At 50.2% G+C, this 15,742-nt stretch overlaps 1 protein-coding gene across 3 annotated transcripts in view; it reads right to left on the bottom strand.

Annotated features, from left to right (window-relative positions):
* Positions 1-10,160, bottom strand: part of LOC119956588 (monocarboxylate transporter 3-like) — a 45,379-nt gene extending 35,219 nt beyond the window's left edge. For 2 of the 3 annotated variants that reach the window (XM_038783911.1, XM_038783913.1), the window contains exon 1: positions 10,008-10,160. The gene's annotated coding sequence lies outside the window, so the exon portion shown is untranslated. Of the gene's footprint in view, positions 1-7,503; positions 7,611-10,007 lie in introns of those variants that run through there. The other variant, XM_038783912.1, reaches the window with a different exon arrangement.
* Positions 10,161-15,742: the final 5,582 nt, after the last annotated feature.

The raw sequence follows: 15,742 nt of genomic DNA, 5'->3' as shown, positions 1-15,742 counted from the left end.
ACGACTTCCGCCGGTTGGAAAAGATTAAATTTGAGTTGGGGTCAGCGGAGGGCTTCGAGACACGGTGGGAGTTGTTCATGACAATGTTTGAGGAAATGTTCATCGTGGGGCGGGGGGCAGTGGAGAGGGGAGGGGGAGGGAAGGAGAAAAATTGTACAAACTGGACTGTGAGTTTGTGGAGTGGGTTTGTATATATCTTTTTCTGTTTTTAAAAATAAATTTAGAGTACCCAATTCTTTTATTTTCCAATTAAGGGGCAATTTAGTGTGGCCAATCCACCTAAACAGCACCTCTTTGGGTTGTGGGGGTGAGACCCACGCAGACACGGGGAGAATGTGCAAACTCCACACGGACAGTGACCCAGGGCCGGGATTCGAACCTGGGTCCTCGGCGCCGTGAGACAGCAGTGCTAACCACTGCGCCCCATGGATTTGTATATGTTGTTTTTTACACATGTGTTTGTAATAAAGCATGTTCAGGAAAAAAAAAGAATTTTACAAGATTTGCGGGTCAGCTGGTACCACTGATAGCGGGTGTGTTCAATGATTCTTTGCCTGGGGCAGCATTGCCCGAATCACTCTCGCAGGCCTCCATCTCCTTCACTTTGAAGAAGGATAAAGACCCAACAGAATGTGGATCACGTCGGCCCATTTCCATTTTGAACGCGGACTCCAAGCTTCTGGCGCTGAGATTGGAGGCACATGTCCCAGACGTAATTGCAGAGGGCTAGTCAGGTACTAACAAGGGGTGACAATTATCTGCTAATATAGGGCAGGTGCTGAACGTTACCATCCCACCCTGTTCAGCTTGTGAACCAGGGGTGATTATCTCGATGGATGAGGAAAAGGCCTTTGTCAGAGAAGAGTGGGAGTACCTCATTGGTACTTACAGGGTTTGGACATGGGTGGAACTTTATTTCATGAGTTCGGCAATTGTATAGATCACCCAAGGCCAACGTTTCCAATAATGCGATGAGCACGGGGTACTTTCTCTTGAATAGAGGCACGAGGCAGGGGTGTCAGCTGGCGCCACTCCTGTTTACACTGGCGATTGATCCCTTGGCCATTGCGTTGAGGTCTTCAGGGGAATGGAGGGGGTTAAAGCTGGGGGGGGGGGGGGCATAAGGTGTCTTTGTACACTGATGACCTGCTCTGGTTGTGGGGGTGAAACCCACGCAGACATGGGGAGAATGTGCAAACGCTACACGGACAGCGACCCAGGGCCGGGATTCGAACCTGGGTCCTCAGCACCGCAGTCCCAGTGCTAACCACTGTGCCGCATGCCGCCCGATATCAAAGGAATAATGAAGCTACTGAGGAGCTTTGGCTCCTTTTCGGGGCACAAACTGAATCTGGAGAAGAGTGAATACTTTCCGGTTAATCCGCCGGCGAGAAGAGCCAAAAAAGATGCCTTTTCGTCTTGCCAGAGGTATCTTCTGTTATCTGGGTAAACGGAACCTCCTCCTGTGCAAGGATGAGCCTGACACAGTTTAAGGTGGTGCACAGGGTGCATATGACTTGGGCGAGAATGAGTGGGTTCTTTCTGGGGGCAGCAGATGAGTGTGAGAGGTTTGGGCGGGGGGGGGGGGGGGGGGGGGGGGGGGCAGCGAATCATGTGGAGATGTTTTGGGGTTGCGGAAAATTGGGAAGATTCTGGGCGGGAGTGTTCGCGGTCTTAGCCAGGATAGTGGAGGAGGGAGTGGACCCGGACCCTTTGGTGCCGATATTTGGGGTTTCAGAGAAGCCGGAGCTCATGGAGAGGCCGACGTCATGGCCAGAAACGGCCCTAGGGTTGCTGGCGCCCCAGGCAAGCTGAACTTCGGCACCCTTCGGGGGGGGGGGCTCCGTTCACTGGGGGGGGGGGGGGGGGGGCTCCGTTCGCCGGAGGGGGGAGGCTCCGTTCACCGTGGGGGAGGGTGCCGGAGTGACCTGGTATACATGATCAGGACCCACCGATCGGCGGGCCGGTCTCTCTGTCGGCAGGCCTCCTTTCTTCCACCGGCGAGCCTGGATCCATCCGCCATGTTTGTACGGGGCGGCCACCGCGCATGCGCTGGTTGGCACCGGCCCAACTGCGCATGCGCCGGGTCTCTGACGCCGGTCACGCACTCCTTGATGGCGCCCCGGGCGACTGCCCGAGTTGCCGGTACCTTGAGCCAGCCCTGGTCATGGCCTTTGACTCTCTGATTGCACGGCGGCAAAACTTTTACTGGAGTTGCGGTCGGCATCGCCACCGGGGGTAGCAGCACGGTTGGGTGACCTGACCCCCCCACCCTGCTGTTGGGGGAAAATAAAATATGAGTTAAGGGGCTCTGCAGGGGGGTTTGAGAAAAGGTGGGGGATGTTTGTGACCATGTTTGAGGAGCCGCAGGGGGGTGGGGGTGGAGGGCGATAAAGGGGAAAAGATACAGACTGAATAGTTGATTGCTGGGATGTATGCTTCCCGCGGTGATTATTTGCTGTACCCTGTTTTGATACACGTTTGTAACAAAATACATTTAAAAAAAATTATACAAATCTGGTGAGTGGAGTGAATCGGATCTAAAAAACTGGGATAACCTTCCGCTTGGATAACCTCAGCCTGGTGGGCACAGTTGTTAGGATGAATAATCTCCCAATATTTTTCTTTTTGTTTCAATACCACCCCGTTTTCCTCCCTAATACTGTTTTTGACAGGATTAACAGGCTACTGACCTCTTTTATTTGGGCAGGTAAATCACGAGAATCAGTCGGGTGGTCCTACAGTCGGGGGTCTGGCATTACCCAGCTTGCTCTTTTATTGGGCAGCCAATATTATAGAATTTGCAGTGCAGAAGGAGGCCATTCGGCCCATCGAGTCTGCACCGGCTCTTGGAAAGAGCACCCTACCCAAGGTTAACACCTCCACCCTATCCCCATAACCCAGTAACCCCACCCTACACTAAGGGCAATTTTGGACACTATGGGCAATTTAGCACGGCCAATCCACCTAACCTGCACATCTTTGGACTGTGGGAGGAAACCGGAGCACCCGGAGGAAACCCACGCACACACAGGGAGAACGTGCAGACTCCGCACAGACAGTGACCCAGCGGGGAAACAAAGCTGTGAAGCAATTGTGCTAACCACTATGCTACTGTGCTGCCCCTATTGAAATATTGAAAAGGTGCTGGGGTGGTTGGGGGACCGAATTCCATCTGGGGTCAGACGGAGGAAGGTTCATGTGAGGGCTCAGGTTTGCGGGATTTGGTGACGGCCTCGTTCCCGTTCTCCCTGACGAAGTATTCCTCGATCCCGGAGGGGATCTCTGCTTTAAGGATATGGAGGCAGTTTTTATTTTTTTTTTAAATTTAGATTACCCAATTATTTTTTCCAATTAAGGGGCAATTTAGTGTGGCCAATCCACCTAACCTGCACATCTTTGGGTTGTGGGGGTGAAACCCACGCAGACACGGGGAGAATGTGCAAACTCCACACGGACAGTGACCCAGAGCCGGGATCGAACCTGGGACCTCAGCGCCGTGAGGCTGCTGTGCTAACCACTAGGCCACCGTGCTGCCCTTGGATATGGAGGTAGTTTAGGCAGCATTCCAAACTGAAATCCACGTGGCTATTGGGCCCTATCTGTGGCCCAATCATTTGTTGGTGCCGCTCAGTCTGGAGATGGCGTTTGAGTCGCGGAGGGGAAAGGGCCTCGAGAGCTTTGGAGATGTGTTTGCGGAGGGACGATTTGCCAGTTCAGGTGAGCTCTCAGTTAAACTTCAGCTGTCTGGAGCACACTTGTTCTGTTACTTCCAGCGGCCAATTCTATCCGGGAGGCCTGTCCGACAATTGGCCCCGCAGCCCACCCTGCTGAGGGTGGGGGGGGGGGAGCAGTTCAATTATCGATGGGCAGATCTTGTCAACAGAGGGAGCTTCGCTAGACTGGGTGAGAACAAAGTGGGTGGGAAGTTAGACTCGGTGATGACGTGTGACGTCCTTTGCAGGATGAACTCCACTTCCTCCTGTGCACAGCTTCGGCTGATTCAGCCCAGGGCGGTACATAGAGTAACTAACCAAGGCAAGGCTGAGGGTTTGCGGGTTAGGTGGATTGGCCATGCTAAATTGCCCGTAGTGTAAGGTTAATGGGGGGATTGTTGGGTTACGGGTATACGGGTTACATGGGTTTAAGTAGGGTGATCATTGCTCGGCACAACATCGAGGGCCGAAGGGCCTGTTCTGTGCTGTACTGTTCTATAAACCTTTGAAAAAAAAGGGGCAGCAGGGTAGCATGGTGGTTAGCATACATGCTTCACAGCTCCAGTGTCCCAGGTTCGATTCCCGGCTGGGTCACTGTCTGTGCGGAGTCTGCACGTCCTCCCCCTGTGTGCGTGGGTTTCCTCCGGGTGCCCCGGTTTCCTCCCACAGTCCAAAAGATGTGCGGGTTAGGTGGATTGGCCATGCTAAATTGCCCGTAGTGTCCTAAAAAAAAAAGTAAGGTTAAGGGGGGGGTTGTTGGGTTACAGGTGTAGGGTGGATGCGTGGGTTTGAGTAGGGTGATCATGGCTCGGCACAACATTGAGGGCCGAAGGGCCTGTTCTGTGCTGTACTGTTCTATGTTCTATGAGTAAGTTCTTCACGGACGTGCAGGACAAATGTGGGTGGTGCTCTCAGGGGCCTTTTGGGTCTCCTTCTTTAACACCATGTCAGCGATTCACTTTTTAAATAAATTTAGAGTGCCCAATTTTTTTTCCAATTAAGGGGCAATTTAGCGTGGCCAATCCATCTAACCGACACATCTTTGGGTTGTGGGGGTAAGACCTACTCAGACACGGGGAGAATCTGCAGACTCCACACGGACAGTGACCCGGGGCCGGGATCGAACCTGGGACCTCGGCGCCGTGAGGCTGCAGTGCTAACCACTGCGCCGCCATGTCCATGTCAGCGATTCTCTATATGAATCTGGAGCCTTGTCCATTGGCGGCCATTTTAAGGGTTTCAGACTGGACGGGACTGCAGACTGGGTTGGAGGCGGACATTCTGGCCTTTGTCTCGCTGATAGCCCGGAGGAGAGTTCTGCTGGGATGGACATCCTCCAGTCCATCCAATGCCTCAGCTTGTTTGGTGACCTTATGGGATTTCTGTATCTGGAAAAGGTCAGGTGCAGTGTTAGGGGATCGGTGAAGGGATTCTACCTGAGGTGGCAGCAATTCATTTCCTACTTTAAAGAATGAGTCGTCATCAGCTGTTAATGGAGGTGGAGTTGTGAAACGACTATATGACAGGTTGTGTTAGTCTTGTTCAGTTCTGTGAGTTTTTGTGGTTACAGTCCAAAGATGTGCGGGTTGGGTGGATTGGCCATGATAAATTGCCCTTCGTGTCCAAACTTCTATGATTAACCTAGGACAAAAGGTCGGCACAACATCGTGGGCCGAAGGGCCTGTTCTGTGCTGTATTTCTCTATTTCTATTTCTATACTGCGTAACATAAGAACATAAGAACTAGGAGCAGGAGTAGGCCATCTGGCCCATCGAGCCTGCTCCGCCATTCAATGAGATCATGGCTGATCTTTTGTGGACTCAGCTCCACTTTCCGGCCCGAACACCATAACCCTTAATCCCTTTATTCTTCAAAAAACTATCTATCTTTACCTTAAAAACATGTAATGAAGGAGCCTCAACTGCTTCACTGGGCAAGGAATTCCATAGATTCACAACCCTTTGGGTGAAGAAGTTCCTCCTAAACTCAGTCCTAAATCTACTTCCCCTTATTTTGAGGCTATGTCCCCTAGTTCTGCTTTCACCCGCCAGTGGAAACAACCTGCCCGCATCTATCCTATCTATTCCCTTCATAATTTTTAATGTTTCTCTAAGATCCCCCCTCATCCTTCTAAATTCCAACGAGTACAGTCCCAGTCTACTCAACCTCTCCTCATAATCCAACCCCTTCAGCTCTGGGATTAACCTAGTGAATCTCCTCTGCACACCCTCCAGCGCCAGTACATCCTTTCTCAAGTAAGGAGACCAAAACTGAACACAATACTCCAGGTGTGGCCTCACTAACACCTTATACAATTGCAACGTAACATCGACTATGTCCTGTGTTATTAATAAAAATTTTAATAAAAATATTTATTTTTTAAAATGTCTTTGCTGAGAGAATTTTATTGACAAGATTTTTCTTTATCTTTAGTTATTTATTCAGGGATGTGGGTTTCCCGATAAGGCCAGCATTTATCATCCATCCCTAATTGCCCCTTGTGAAGGTGGCACTGAATTGCCTTTGAATCATAGAATCGCTACAGTGCAGAAGGAGACCATTCGGCCCATCAAATCTATACCAACCGCGCCCTATGCCTGTAATCCCATTACCCCACCTAACCTACTTAAACTGCTGCAGTCCATGTTGTAAAGTCACCACAGTCCCAGATGACCATAGGCTGGTTCCCCTTTGAGGGGACGAGCTGACTGGTGGTAATTTAACCAGAGGATCACCATACCTCAGGCCAGGCCAGGTAAAGATTGAGAAGGCAGGGCCTTCATGAATAACCTCATCCGGTACGGGAATTGAATCCACGCTCTGAAACACGAATCAGTCATCTGCCAACTGAGCTAAATCAGGCCCAGTCCATAATTGCCCTTCAGAAGGTGGTGCTGAGCTGCCTTCTTAAACCGCTGCAGTCCGTGTGGTGTAGGTACACCCACTGTGCTGTTAGGGAGGGAGTTCCAGGATTTTGACCCAGCGACAGTGAAGGAACGGCCGATATATTTCCCAGTCAGGATGTTGAGTGGCTTGGAGGCGAACCTCCAGATGATGGTGCTCCCATGTATCTCCTGCTCTTGTCCCATTAGATAACAGAGGTTGTGGGTTTGGAAGGTGCTGTCAAAGGAGCCTTGTTGAGTTGCTGCAGTGCAACTTGTAGATGGTACACACGGCTGCCACTGTGCATTGGTAGTGGACGGAGTGAATGTTTAAGATGATGGATGGGCTGCCTTGTCCTGATATAAATTATAAAATGACATTGTTCTCGAGGCAGAAACAGACAGATCTAAAGTTGCAGCTAGATTGATCGAGGGGTTCACAGGAACATATGAACATAAGGAATATGGGCAGGCGTGGACCATTCAGCCCATTCGAGACTGTTCTGCGTTCAATACAATCATGGCTCACGAACAAAGATAATTATCCTGAGCAGATCAGAAAGTAACCAAAAATGCATCATCTCCAAATCCAGAGGACTGGGTTAGAACTTATTCCGTAGATTCAGGAGTACAAAGCCCTAGTTAAACCACACCTGGAGAAATGTGAACAGTTCTGGGCAGCACAGTTTAGCAGAAGTATTGGAGGGTATGCAGCGTATTTTACTGGAGTGAAAGCCAGGCTCCAAGAGCTAAATTCGAAGAGGCAAATAGGCTAGAAGAACAGAGGGATCTCAATGTGCAGATGGACAGATCACTGAAAGTAGTGACCCAGGTTCATAAAAATGCAAACAAAGCCTTTTCGGTTCATTTGTAAGGTAAAATTGAAAATGAAAGGTGTACATTACCGTATCGAATCTTGCTCTCGACCAACACTGAGCACAGTGCTGGTCTCCCATCTATTACAGAAGGAGATAGAGGCACCGGAGAAGGTGCAAAGAAATGCTGAGGGACTACACTGCTCAGGAAATATTAAACAGATTGGGCCTCAGAAAAGATGTTTCCACTTGTGCGAGGGGAGGAGGGCCAGAATTAGGGGCCAAAGATCAAAGGTAAATCCAGTAAATCCGATAAGGAATTCAAGTGAAAGAGTTTTACCCAGAGAATTGTGACATGAACAGCAAAGGACAGCTGGATAAGTATGTGAGTGAGAAAATCATCAAGGTGTGTGTTTATAGGGTTGGAAGAAGTGGGAAGAAGTTAATTGGAAGAGTTAGCCTGAATGGCTTGATTCCACATGTACATTACATTCAATGTCATTTAAAGATACACACTGCAAGCACAAAAATCCAACCAGATTTATTCATAAAAGTAACACTCAACCAGGAATACCCAGGGCGCAAATACCAACCAATCATCTGTGTCGCCTCTTTCTTTTTTGAATTTTATACATAAAACAAAACAATGCAAAAACAACAAAAACAATGACCCCCCCCCACTCTATCAACCAACACCCCAATAACTCAAAGTAAAACCCCTCCACTAACCCCCCCCCCCGCAACCCCCCCCCCCCACCCACCCCCCCCAGCAGCTGACGGCAACCAAACTCTTTAAAATGAAGAATAAACAGGCCCCATCTCTCGTGGAACTCCTCAATTGTCGTTGTCGTCTCCCCCCCCCCCCCCCCCCCCCCCCCCCCCCCCCCCCCCCCAAGGTAAACTTAACCTTCTCCAAATACAGGAACGTCATCAGGTCCCCCCAGCCACACCGAGGCACTCGGCGGTGAGGCTGACCTCCAGCTCAACAGGACCTGCCTGCAAACAATTAGCAAGGCAAAGGCTGAAGTGTCTGCCCCGCTTCCGTCTACAGCTCTGGGACGTCCAACACCCCAAATGTGGCCCCCAGGGGACTGGGCTCCAAGTGTAAGATCGCCGTCATTGTGCTAGAAAATGACCTCTAAAATCTCCAACTTTGGTCAGGACCAGGACATATGTACATGATTGGCTGGGCCCCTCCTACACCCCTCGCAAGTGTCCTCCACCCCCTCTAACAACCGGCCGATCCTCGACCTCATCAGGTGCGCCCTGTGCCCCACCTTTAACTGTATTAACCCCAGCCTCACACGCAAGGTTGAGGCCTTCACCCTCCGCAACACCCCACACCACAACCTCTCCTCCAATGCCACCACCAACTCTTCCTCCCACTTGGCCTTAACCCCCTCCAAAGAAGCCATATCCATTTCCAAAATCTTCCCATTAATCACCGAGATGGCGCCCCCCTCTCCTCCAACCCCATCACCAACAACACCCCCTCCAACAACGAGGAGAGTGGTGTCACTGGAAAAGTCAGGAAGGCCTTCCTTTCAAAATCCTGCACCTGCACAGAGAGATATGGCACAAGGAAGTGCTGAGGGTTTTGGCCAAGGTTAGTATCATAACCAGTACAGGCTTGGAGGGCCGAAGGGCCTGTTCCTGTGCTGTATTGTTCTTTCTTTAAAGTCTTTCCTCCGTTGAATGCAAAATTTCCCTGCCAACTCATCCAAACTTGCAAATAGCCCTTCCAAAAGAAAAAGGAGTGAGTCCTTCATTTCCATCACCCCCCCCCCCCCCCCCCCCCCCCCCCCCCCCCGTCCTCCCATCCCTGAAACCTAGCATCCAATCTCGCCGGCTCAACACATGATTCTCTCGAACCGACATCAGCTTCAACACCACCCCTAACTTAAAATGCTGCCGAAGTTACCCCCATATCTTCAACGTGGTCACCGCCAGGTGAAATACTACCCGAGTATTTCCCTGGGCAAACGGGTTGTGTCGCCTCTTTGACCTGAGAGGTGAAGTTGGGACGGGGGAGGCGGAGCGGGAAACTCCAAACTCATGGACACGACCCCCCCAAAACCTACAGATTGTGCACTGGATTTATCAGCCCTCTGAAACCCCGGGAGGGGAAATCTGAGTGGAAGAGAATCCTCCTGGATTTTAGTGACTGAGAGGGAAGGAGATCTGTTTTGGACACAGATGTTGGCTGTACCCTTGGGCACTGCCTTCATTCCGAACCTCACTGACCATGGGTCCTTACTCAGTCAGGATCTTGTCCCTGTGATTGAACACAGTCTCTGCTGCCTCCAACCTAAACACATCCTGAGAACCAGTCCGGAACTCTGGGAACGATGGGTTAAGGAGGGAGGTACAGACAGACCCCACTCTCACCCTCTTCCCCCAATACCCCAAACTCAATTCAAACCTGCCTGCATTGCCTCTCTCGCCCTCACCACCTGCAGCGATAACCTTCCTTTCTAAATATTTTCCCGCCCCACGGGTTTCAGCTGGCAGTGAAATGGTTCATGGGTTTTGAGGACCAGTTGGCTGAACTCACTCTCCAAGGAGTTACATCGATGGAGTTGAGGTTGACTCACCTGCGAAGCGCTGCCCGGTGGAGGGGGGGTCCCCGCTCTCTCTCTGCTGCCCAAAGTTCTGCAAATTCTCCAGCCGATCGCAGCTCAGTTTCAGGCTCCTTCTCTCTCTGTGCTACTCTGGGACTCCCTGATCCAGACAAATGCTGGCTACTGCCTGTCACCTCGCTTTGTTAACACCCCCTTTGGCACGGAATGAACCGACGTATTAGAAAATCCCAGACTTTTGGCTATCGAGAGATTTCATATCCTGCTGGCTGGGAAGGGTGGGGGTGGGGGGGGGGGGGGGGGGGGGGTGAGAACAACACTGCTCTTCAAACCTGAATCCCCCTTAATAAAATCAATGCAATGTAAAAGTCTAATCATCAAACGCACCCACACATAACACACCTTCTTCCTCCTGATCTATTTTACCCCAAACAATCTGCTCGTGTGGTTTTGGTTTTTAAATGGCCTTGGCTGATTGTTTTCTGGGACAGAATTCCATGCCACAGGAATTGCTGCTCCAATGTGGTTTGAAAGGCACAAGGCAACGCAAAATAGAAGCAAGTGCAGGGGATACAGGGGGTGGGGGGGGGGGGGGGGGGGAAGGCAGGGGTATGGCCCAAAGTCATGATGCTCGCTTGGAGAGCTGACACAGGTATGACGGGCCAAAGGGCCTCCTTCCTGCGGCGTTGTAATTCCGAACAGCACAGGTACCCTCCGAGCCCCTTCATAATGTTCGGACACAGGGCGGCACGGTGGCTAGCACTGTTGCCTCATAGCGCCAGGGACCCGGGTTCAATTCCGGCCTCGGGTGACTGTGTGGAATTTGTACGTTCTCCCCGCGTCTGCTTGGGTTTCCTCCGGATGCTCCGGTTTCCCCCCACAGTCCAAAGATGCGCAGGTTAGGTGGATTGGCTATGATAAATTGCCCCTAGTGTCCAGGAATGTGCACGTTACGGGGATAGGGAGGGGTAGTGGGCCTGAGTGGGGTTGTCTTTCAGAAGGTGAGTGAGACACGATGGGCTGAATGGTCTCCTTCTGCACTGTAGGTTCTATGAAAGCTGTTCAAATGGAACCTCCGCGGTGACATTTTGTTGAAGATCTTCGTCTCGCTCTCAACGTGACAGGTTCGCAAGATTTTCAAAGGAAACAATATTTGATACTGTAAGGGAATACTCCCAGTGTGCGCACATTACCAATTTACCAAGGAATTGGCCAATTTACACATGTGGCATGAATATCTGGCAGTATTGTGAGGCCTCAGGGCCAACCCAGAGATATATATCTGTAAGTCCAACAGAGCCACTGGGATTGACACCATTCTTATCAAATGCGTATCCATTGGGCTGGCCACAAAGCATTACTGTTACAAATAATTTGAAGTTTACGAATCATGCAGTTCAGGCAGTACAGCGGCCAGAAAATGTTTTACGAGCACGGAACGCATCCTTTTTGAGCTGGGATGTTAAGAGTTTATCTTAAACTCTATAAGCAGCTGGGAAGCCCACATCTGGGGTACACATTCATAGTTTGGAGTCTGCACTTTCAGAGAGAGTGCAGGGACATGTTACAGAAAATGGAAGGGGGCGGCATGGGAGCACAGCGGTTAGCACTATTGCTTCACAGCGCCAGGGACCCGGGTTTGATTCCCGGCTTGGGTCACTGTCTGCTCGTTCTCCCCGTGTCTGCGTGGGTTTCCTCCGGGTGCTCCGGTTTCCTCCCACAAGTCCCGAAAGACGTGCTTGTTGGGTGAATTGGACGTTCTGAATTCTCCCTCTGTGTACCCGAACAGGCGTCGGAGTGGGGATTTTCACAGTAACTTCATTGCAGTGTTAATCTAAGCCTACTTAGGGGGCAGGACGGTGGCACAGTGGTTAGCATTGTTGCCTCACGACGCTGAGGACCAGGGTTTGAATACCGGCCCTGGGTCACTGTCTGTGTGGAGTTTGCTCATTCTCCCAGTGTCTGCGTGGGTTTCACCCCCACAACCCAAAAGATGTGCAGGATAGGTGGATTGGCCACGCTAAATTGCCCCTTAATTGGAAAAAATAATTGGGTACTCTAAATTTATTTTTTAAAAATAATAAATTAAGATCTAAGCCTACTTGTGGCACTAATAAAGTTTATTATTATGAGGGGACTACCTTATGAGGAGCATTTGCAAATTCGTGGACCACAATCTTTAGAGAAGGGAAGATTGATTTTTGATTTAGTTGAAGTTTATAAATTGATACAGGGCCTTGCTACTTTTGAGCCCAAGAAGCTCTTTATTTGCAATGACAGTATTATGCCGGGTCATCGGTTTAAGCTACACAAATTTGTTTTTAGTCTTAATATTCATTTTTTTAAAATTCCCATAGAATTGTTGATACTTGGTGTTGCGGGGGCTGGCAACGGCACCGCTACTGTTTGCCCCAGGGAAGTTTAGCGGGAGGCCTGTCCTGGCAGCCACGGAGGAAATTCCGCCAGTACTAGGTTGAGAGCAGGCTTGAGGGTGATGCTGATAAGAGGGAACCAGGGGTTTGAGCCAGGGGGAGATGGATGTGAGGTTCCGGGGATGGGAGGAGAGAGGGGTGAAGGAGATGAAGGATTTGTTTTTGGAGGGGCAGTTCACAAGCTTGGAGGAGTTGTGGGGGGGGGGGGTGAGGTTTGGGTTCCAACGTGAGGAGGGCTTCAGAGGAATTTTGCAAGGAAGGTCTTCCCAAACTTTCCAGTGGCACCGTTCTCTTCGTTGTTGGCGGAGGTGCTGTTGGCGATAGGGCTGGAGGGTAGGGTCGTTTTGGCGATTAACGGTGGGATCATGGAGGAGAATAAGGTGTCCACGGAAAGGAACTGAGACCAAGTGGGAGGAGGAGCTGAGGATTATGGTGCGAGGTGATGGGGAGGGTTAACACCTCAACCCCATGCGCGAGGCTGGGGTTGATTCAATTAAAAGTGGCGCACTTAACGAAGGCGAGGATGAGGCGGCTGCTTGAGGGGTGGCAGATAAGACATAGGAGCAGAATTTGGCCATTCAATCATGGCTGATATGGGCAACACGGTAGCACAAGTGGATAGCACTGTGGCCTCACAGCGCCAGGGACCCAGGTTCAATTCCCCGCTGGGTCACTGTCTGTGCGGAGTCTGCACGTTCTCCCCGTGTCTGCGTGGGTTTCCTCCGGGTGCTCCAGTTTCCTCCCACAATCCAAAGACGTGCAGGTTAGGTGGATTGGCCATGCTAAATTGCCCTCAGTGACCAAAAAAAAAAGGTTAGGAAGGGTTATTGGGTTACGGGGATAGGGTGGAAGCGAGGGCTTAAGTGGGTTAAGTGGATCAGTGCAGACTCGATGGGCCGAATGGCCTCCTTCTGCACAGTATGTTCTATATGTTTCTCACCCCCACCCACCTGCCTTCAAGAACCTCTCTATCTCAGTCTTAAAAGACACTCAGTGATTTGGCCTCCACAGCCTTCTGCGGCAAAGAGTTCCACAGATTCACCACCCTCTGGCTGAAGAAATTCCTCCTCATCTCAGTTTTAATACTAACTGCGAACGGTGTGGGAAGGACCCAGCTAATCATGTTCATAGTTCTGGTCCCGCGAGAAGTTGGAGAAATTTTGGGGGCGTCTTTTAGCCCCATATCAGGGGCCCTAGATGTATATTTGGAGCCTGGGTCCCTGGTGGCTATAGTCGGGCATGTCGGAGTTGCTGATGGGTACGATCGCTCGCAGGCGGGTCCTGTTGGGGTGGAGGTCAGCTTCTCCCCCCTGTGCCTCGGTGTGGCTGGGGAATCTAATGGAGTTCCTGTACTTCGAGAAGGCGAAGGTGGCTCTGAGAGGGGCAGATGAGGGCACCCATAAGAGATGTGGCTCATTTATCTTATACTTTGGGGATCTGGTTGCCGTCAAGGAGCGGGGTGCGGGGTAGTTTTGTGTGTGGGGGGGTGTTGGGTTTGTGTTTATTCTTTGTAAAAATGTTAAAATATTGAAAATTTGGGCAGCACAGTGGCGCAGTGGTTATCACTGGGACTGTGGCGCTGAGGACCCAGGTTCGAATCCCGGCTCTGGGTCACTGTCCGTGTGGAGTTTGCACATTCTCCCCGTGTCTGCGTGGGTTTCACCCCCACAACCCAAAGATGTGCAGGTTAGGTGGATTGGCCACATTAAATTGCCCCTTAATTTCAAAAAAATTAATAAATTGGCTACTCTAAATTTACCCCAAAAAAAGGAAAATTTGAATTAAAATATTTAGAAAAAAAGAATTGTTGACACTTTGCCAGATTTTGTTGTAAATACCGAAAATGTAGTGACTTTTAGAAGATTTATTAGAAACCTGTTATGTATAGGTTGTCTGATGTTTATGTTCTATTTTTCAAAACATGCTGTGCTTCCCACTGCAGGGCAATGAAAATGATTTTTGAAAAGGCATTTTGGTTTACTGATGTTTATTTCTAAGTCCGGTCAAATAGATTTGCAGTTACATGCACAGGAATTCCACTGGAGAAAATCCTCAAGCCAGGCAGACTTCCAAAACTTCCCACCTTTTAACCTATGAATTCCTTTGATGATGGAATACGAAGCATAAAAACGTGAGAGGGTTCCAAAGATGGCAGATTGCCAGTTAGCTCAGCAAGCTTTATCCCTCCGGTACCCTAATGCTTTCAATCAAATTGGAGGGATAGTGAGTTAGACTGAGACAAATTACAGGACATTAATTAACTTGCAGAAGGAGCAAACAATTGACAAATTAATTTCAACAATTGATAAAAGTGAGGGTGGCATGGTAGCACACTGGTTAGCACTGCTTCTTCACAGCGAACAAGGTCCCAGGTTCGATTCCCAGCTTGGGTCACTGCCTGTGCAGAGTCTGCATGTTCTTGTGTCTTTTAAAAAAAATTTTAAGTACCCAATTAATTTTTTCCAATTAAGGGGCAATTTAGCGTGGCCAATCTACCCACCCTGCACATCTTTGGGTTGTGGGGGTGAAACCCACGCCAACACGAGGAGAATGTGCAAAGTTCACATGGACAGTGACCCAGAGCCGGGATCGAACCTGGCACCTCGGCGCCGTGAGGCAGCAGGGCTAACCCACTGCGCCACCGTGCTGCCCTGTTCTCCCTGTGTCTGCGTGGGTTTCCTCCGGGTGCTCCGGTTTCCTCCCACAAGTCCCGAAAGACGTGCTGGTTAGGTAAATTGGACATTCTGAATTCTCCCTCAGTGTACCCGGACAGGCGCCGGAGTGTGGCGACGAGGGGCTTTTCACAGTAATTTCATTGCAGTGTTAATGTCAGCCTACTTGTGACAATAAAGATTGTTTTTTTAGAAACCTGCTCCTACAGATTGAAGAGAATGGTGTTGATGTAGTTCAGGGGAAACCAGATAAATATATGAGGGAGAAGGGATACGCTGGTAGATTTAGATGAGAAAAGGTGGGAGGACGCTCCAGTGGAACATGAGCACGGACTGGATGGGCCGAATGGTCTATTTCTATGTGTCGTTCTATGGAATGACAGCATTTTTAAAAATCTGCATGGATTCTGAATCAAAATGTAATTTGTCTTTACTCAACCCCAGAAATGCCAAACGCATTTGACTCTCCATGGGGCAGAAGGGCCTGGCATTGCCATCTGGGTCACCAATCAACACGAGGCATTTGTGCCCACTAAGTTTGCTTAAAGGGTGGCACTTTGCACGGTGCTTGACGGACCTATGCTGAATTCCAAGGCAATACTATCCCCACTGTGGCCTGCAGACTGGACGACCCATCCATGTGAGC

Source organism: Scyliorhinus canicula, chromosome 23 (assembly GCF_902713615.1).
Source record: "Scyliorhinus canicula chromosome 23, sScyCan1.1, whole genome shotgun sequence".
Taxonomy (NCBI): domain Eukaryota; kingdom Metazoa; phylum Chordata; class Chondrichthyes; order Carcharhiniformes; family Scyliorhinidae; genus Scyliorhinus; species Scyliorhinus canicula.
This window is presented reverse-complemented; position numbering and strand designations above follow the sequence as displayed.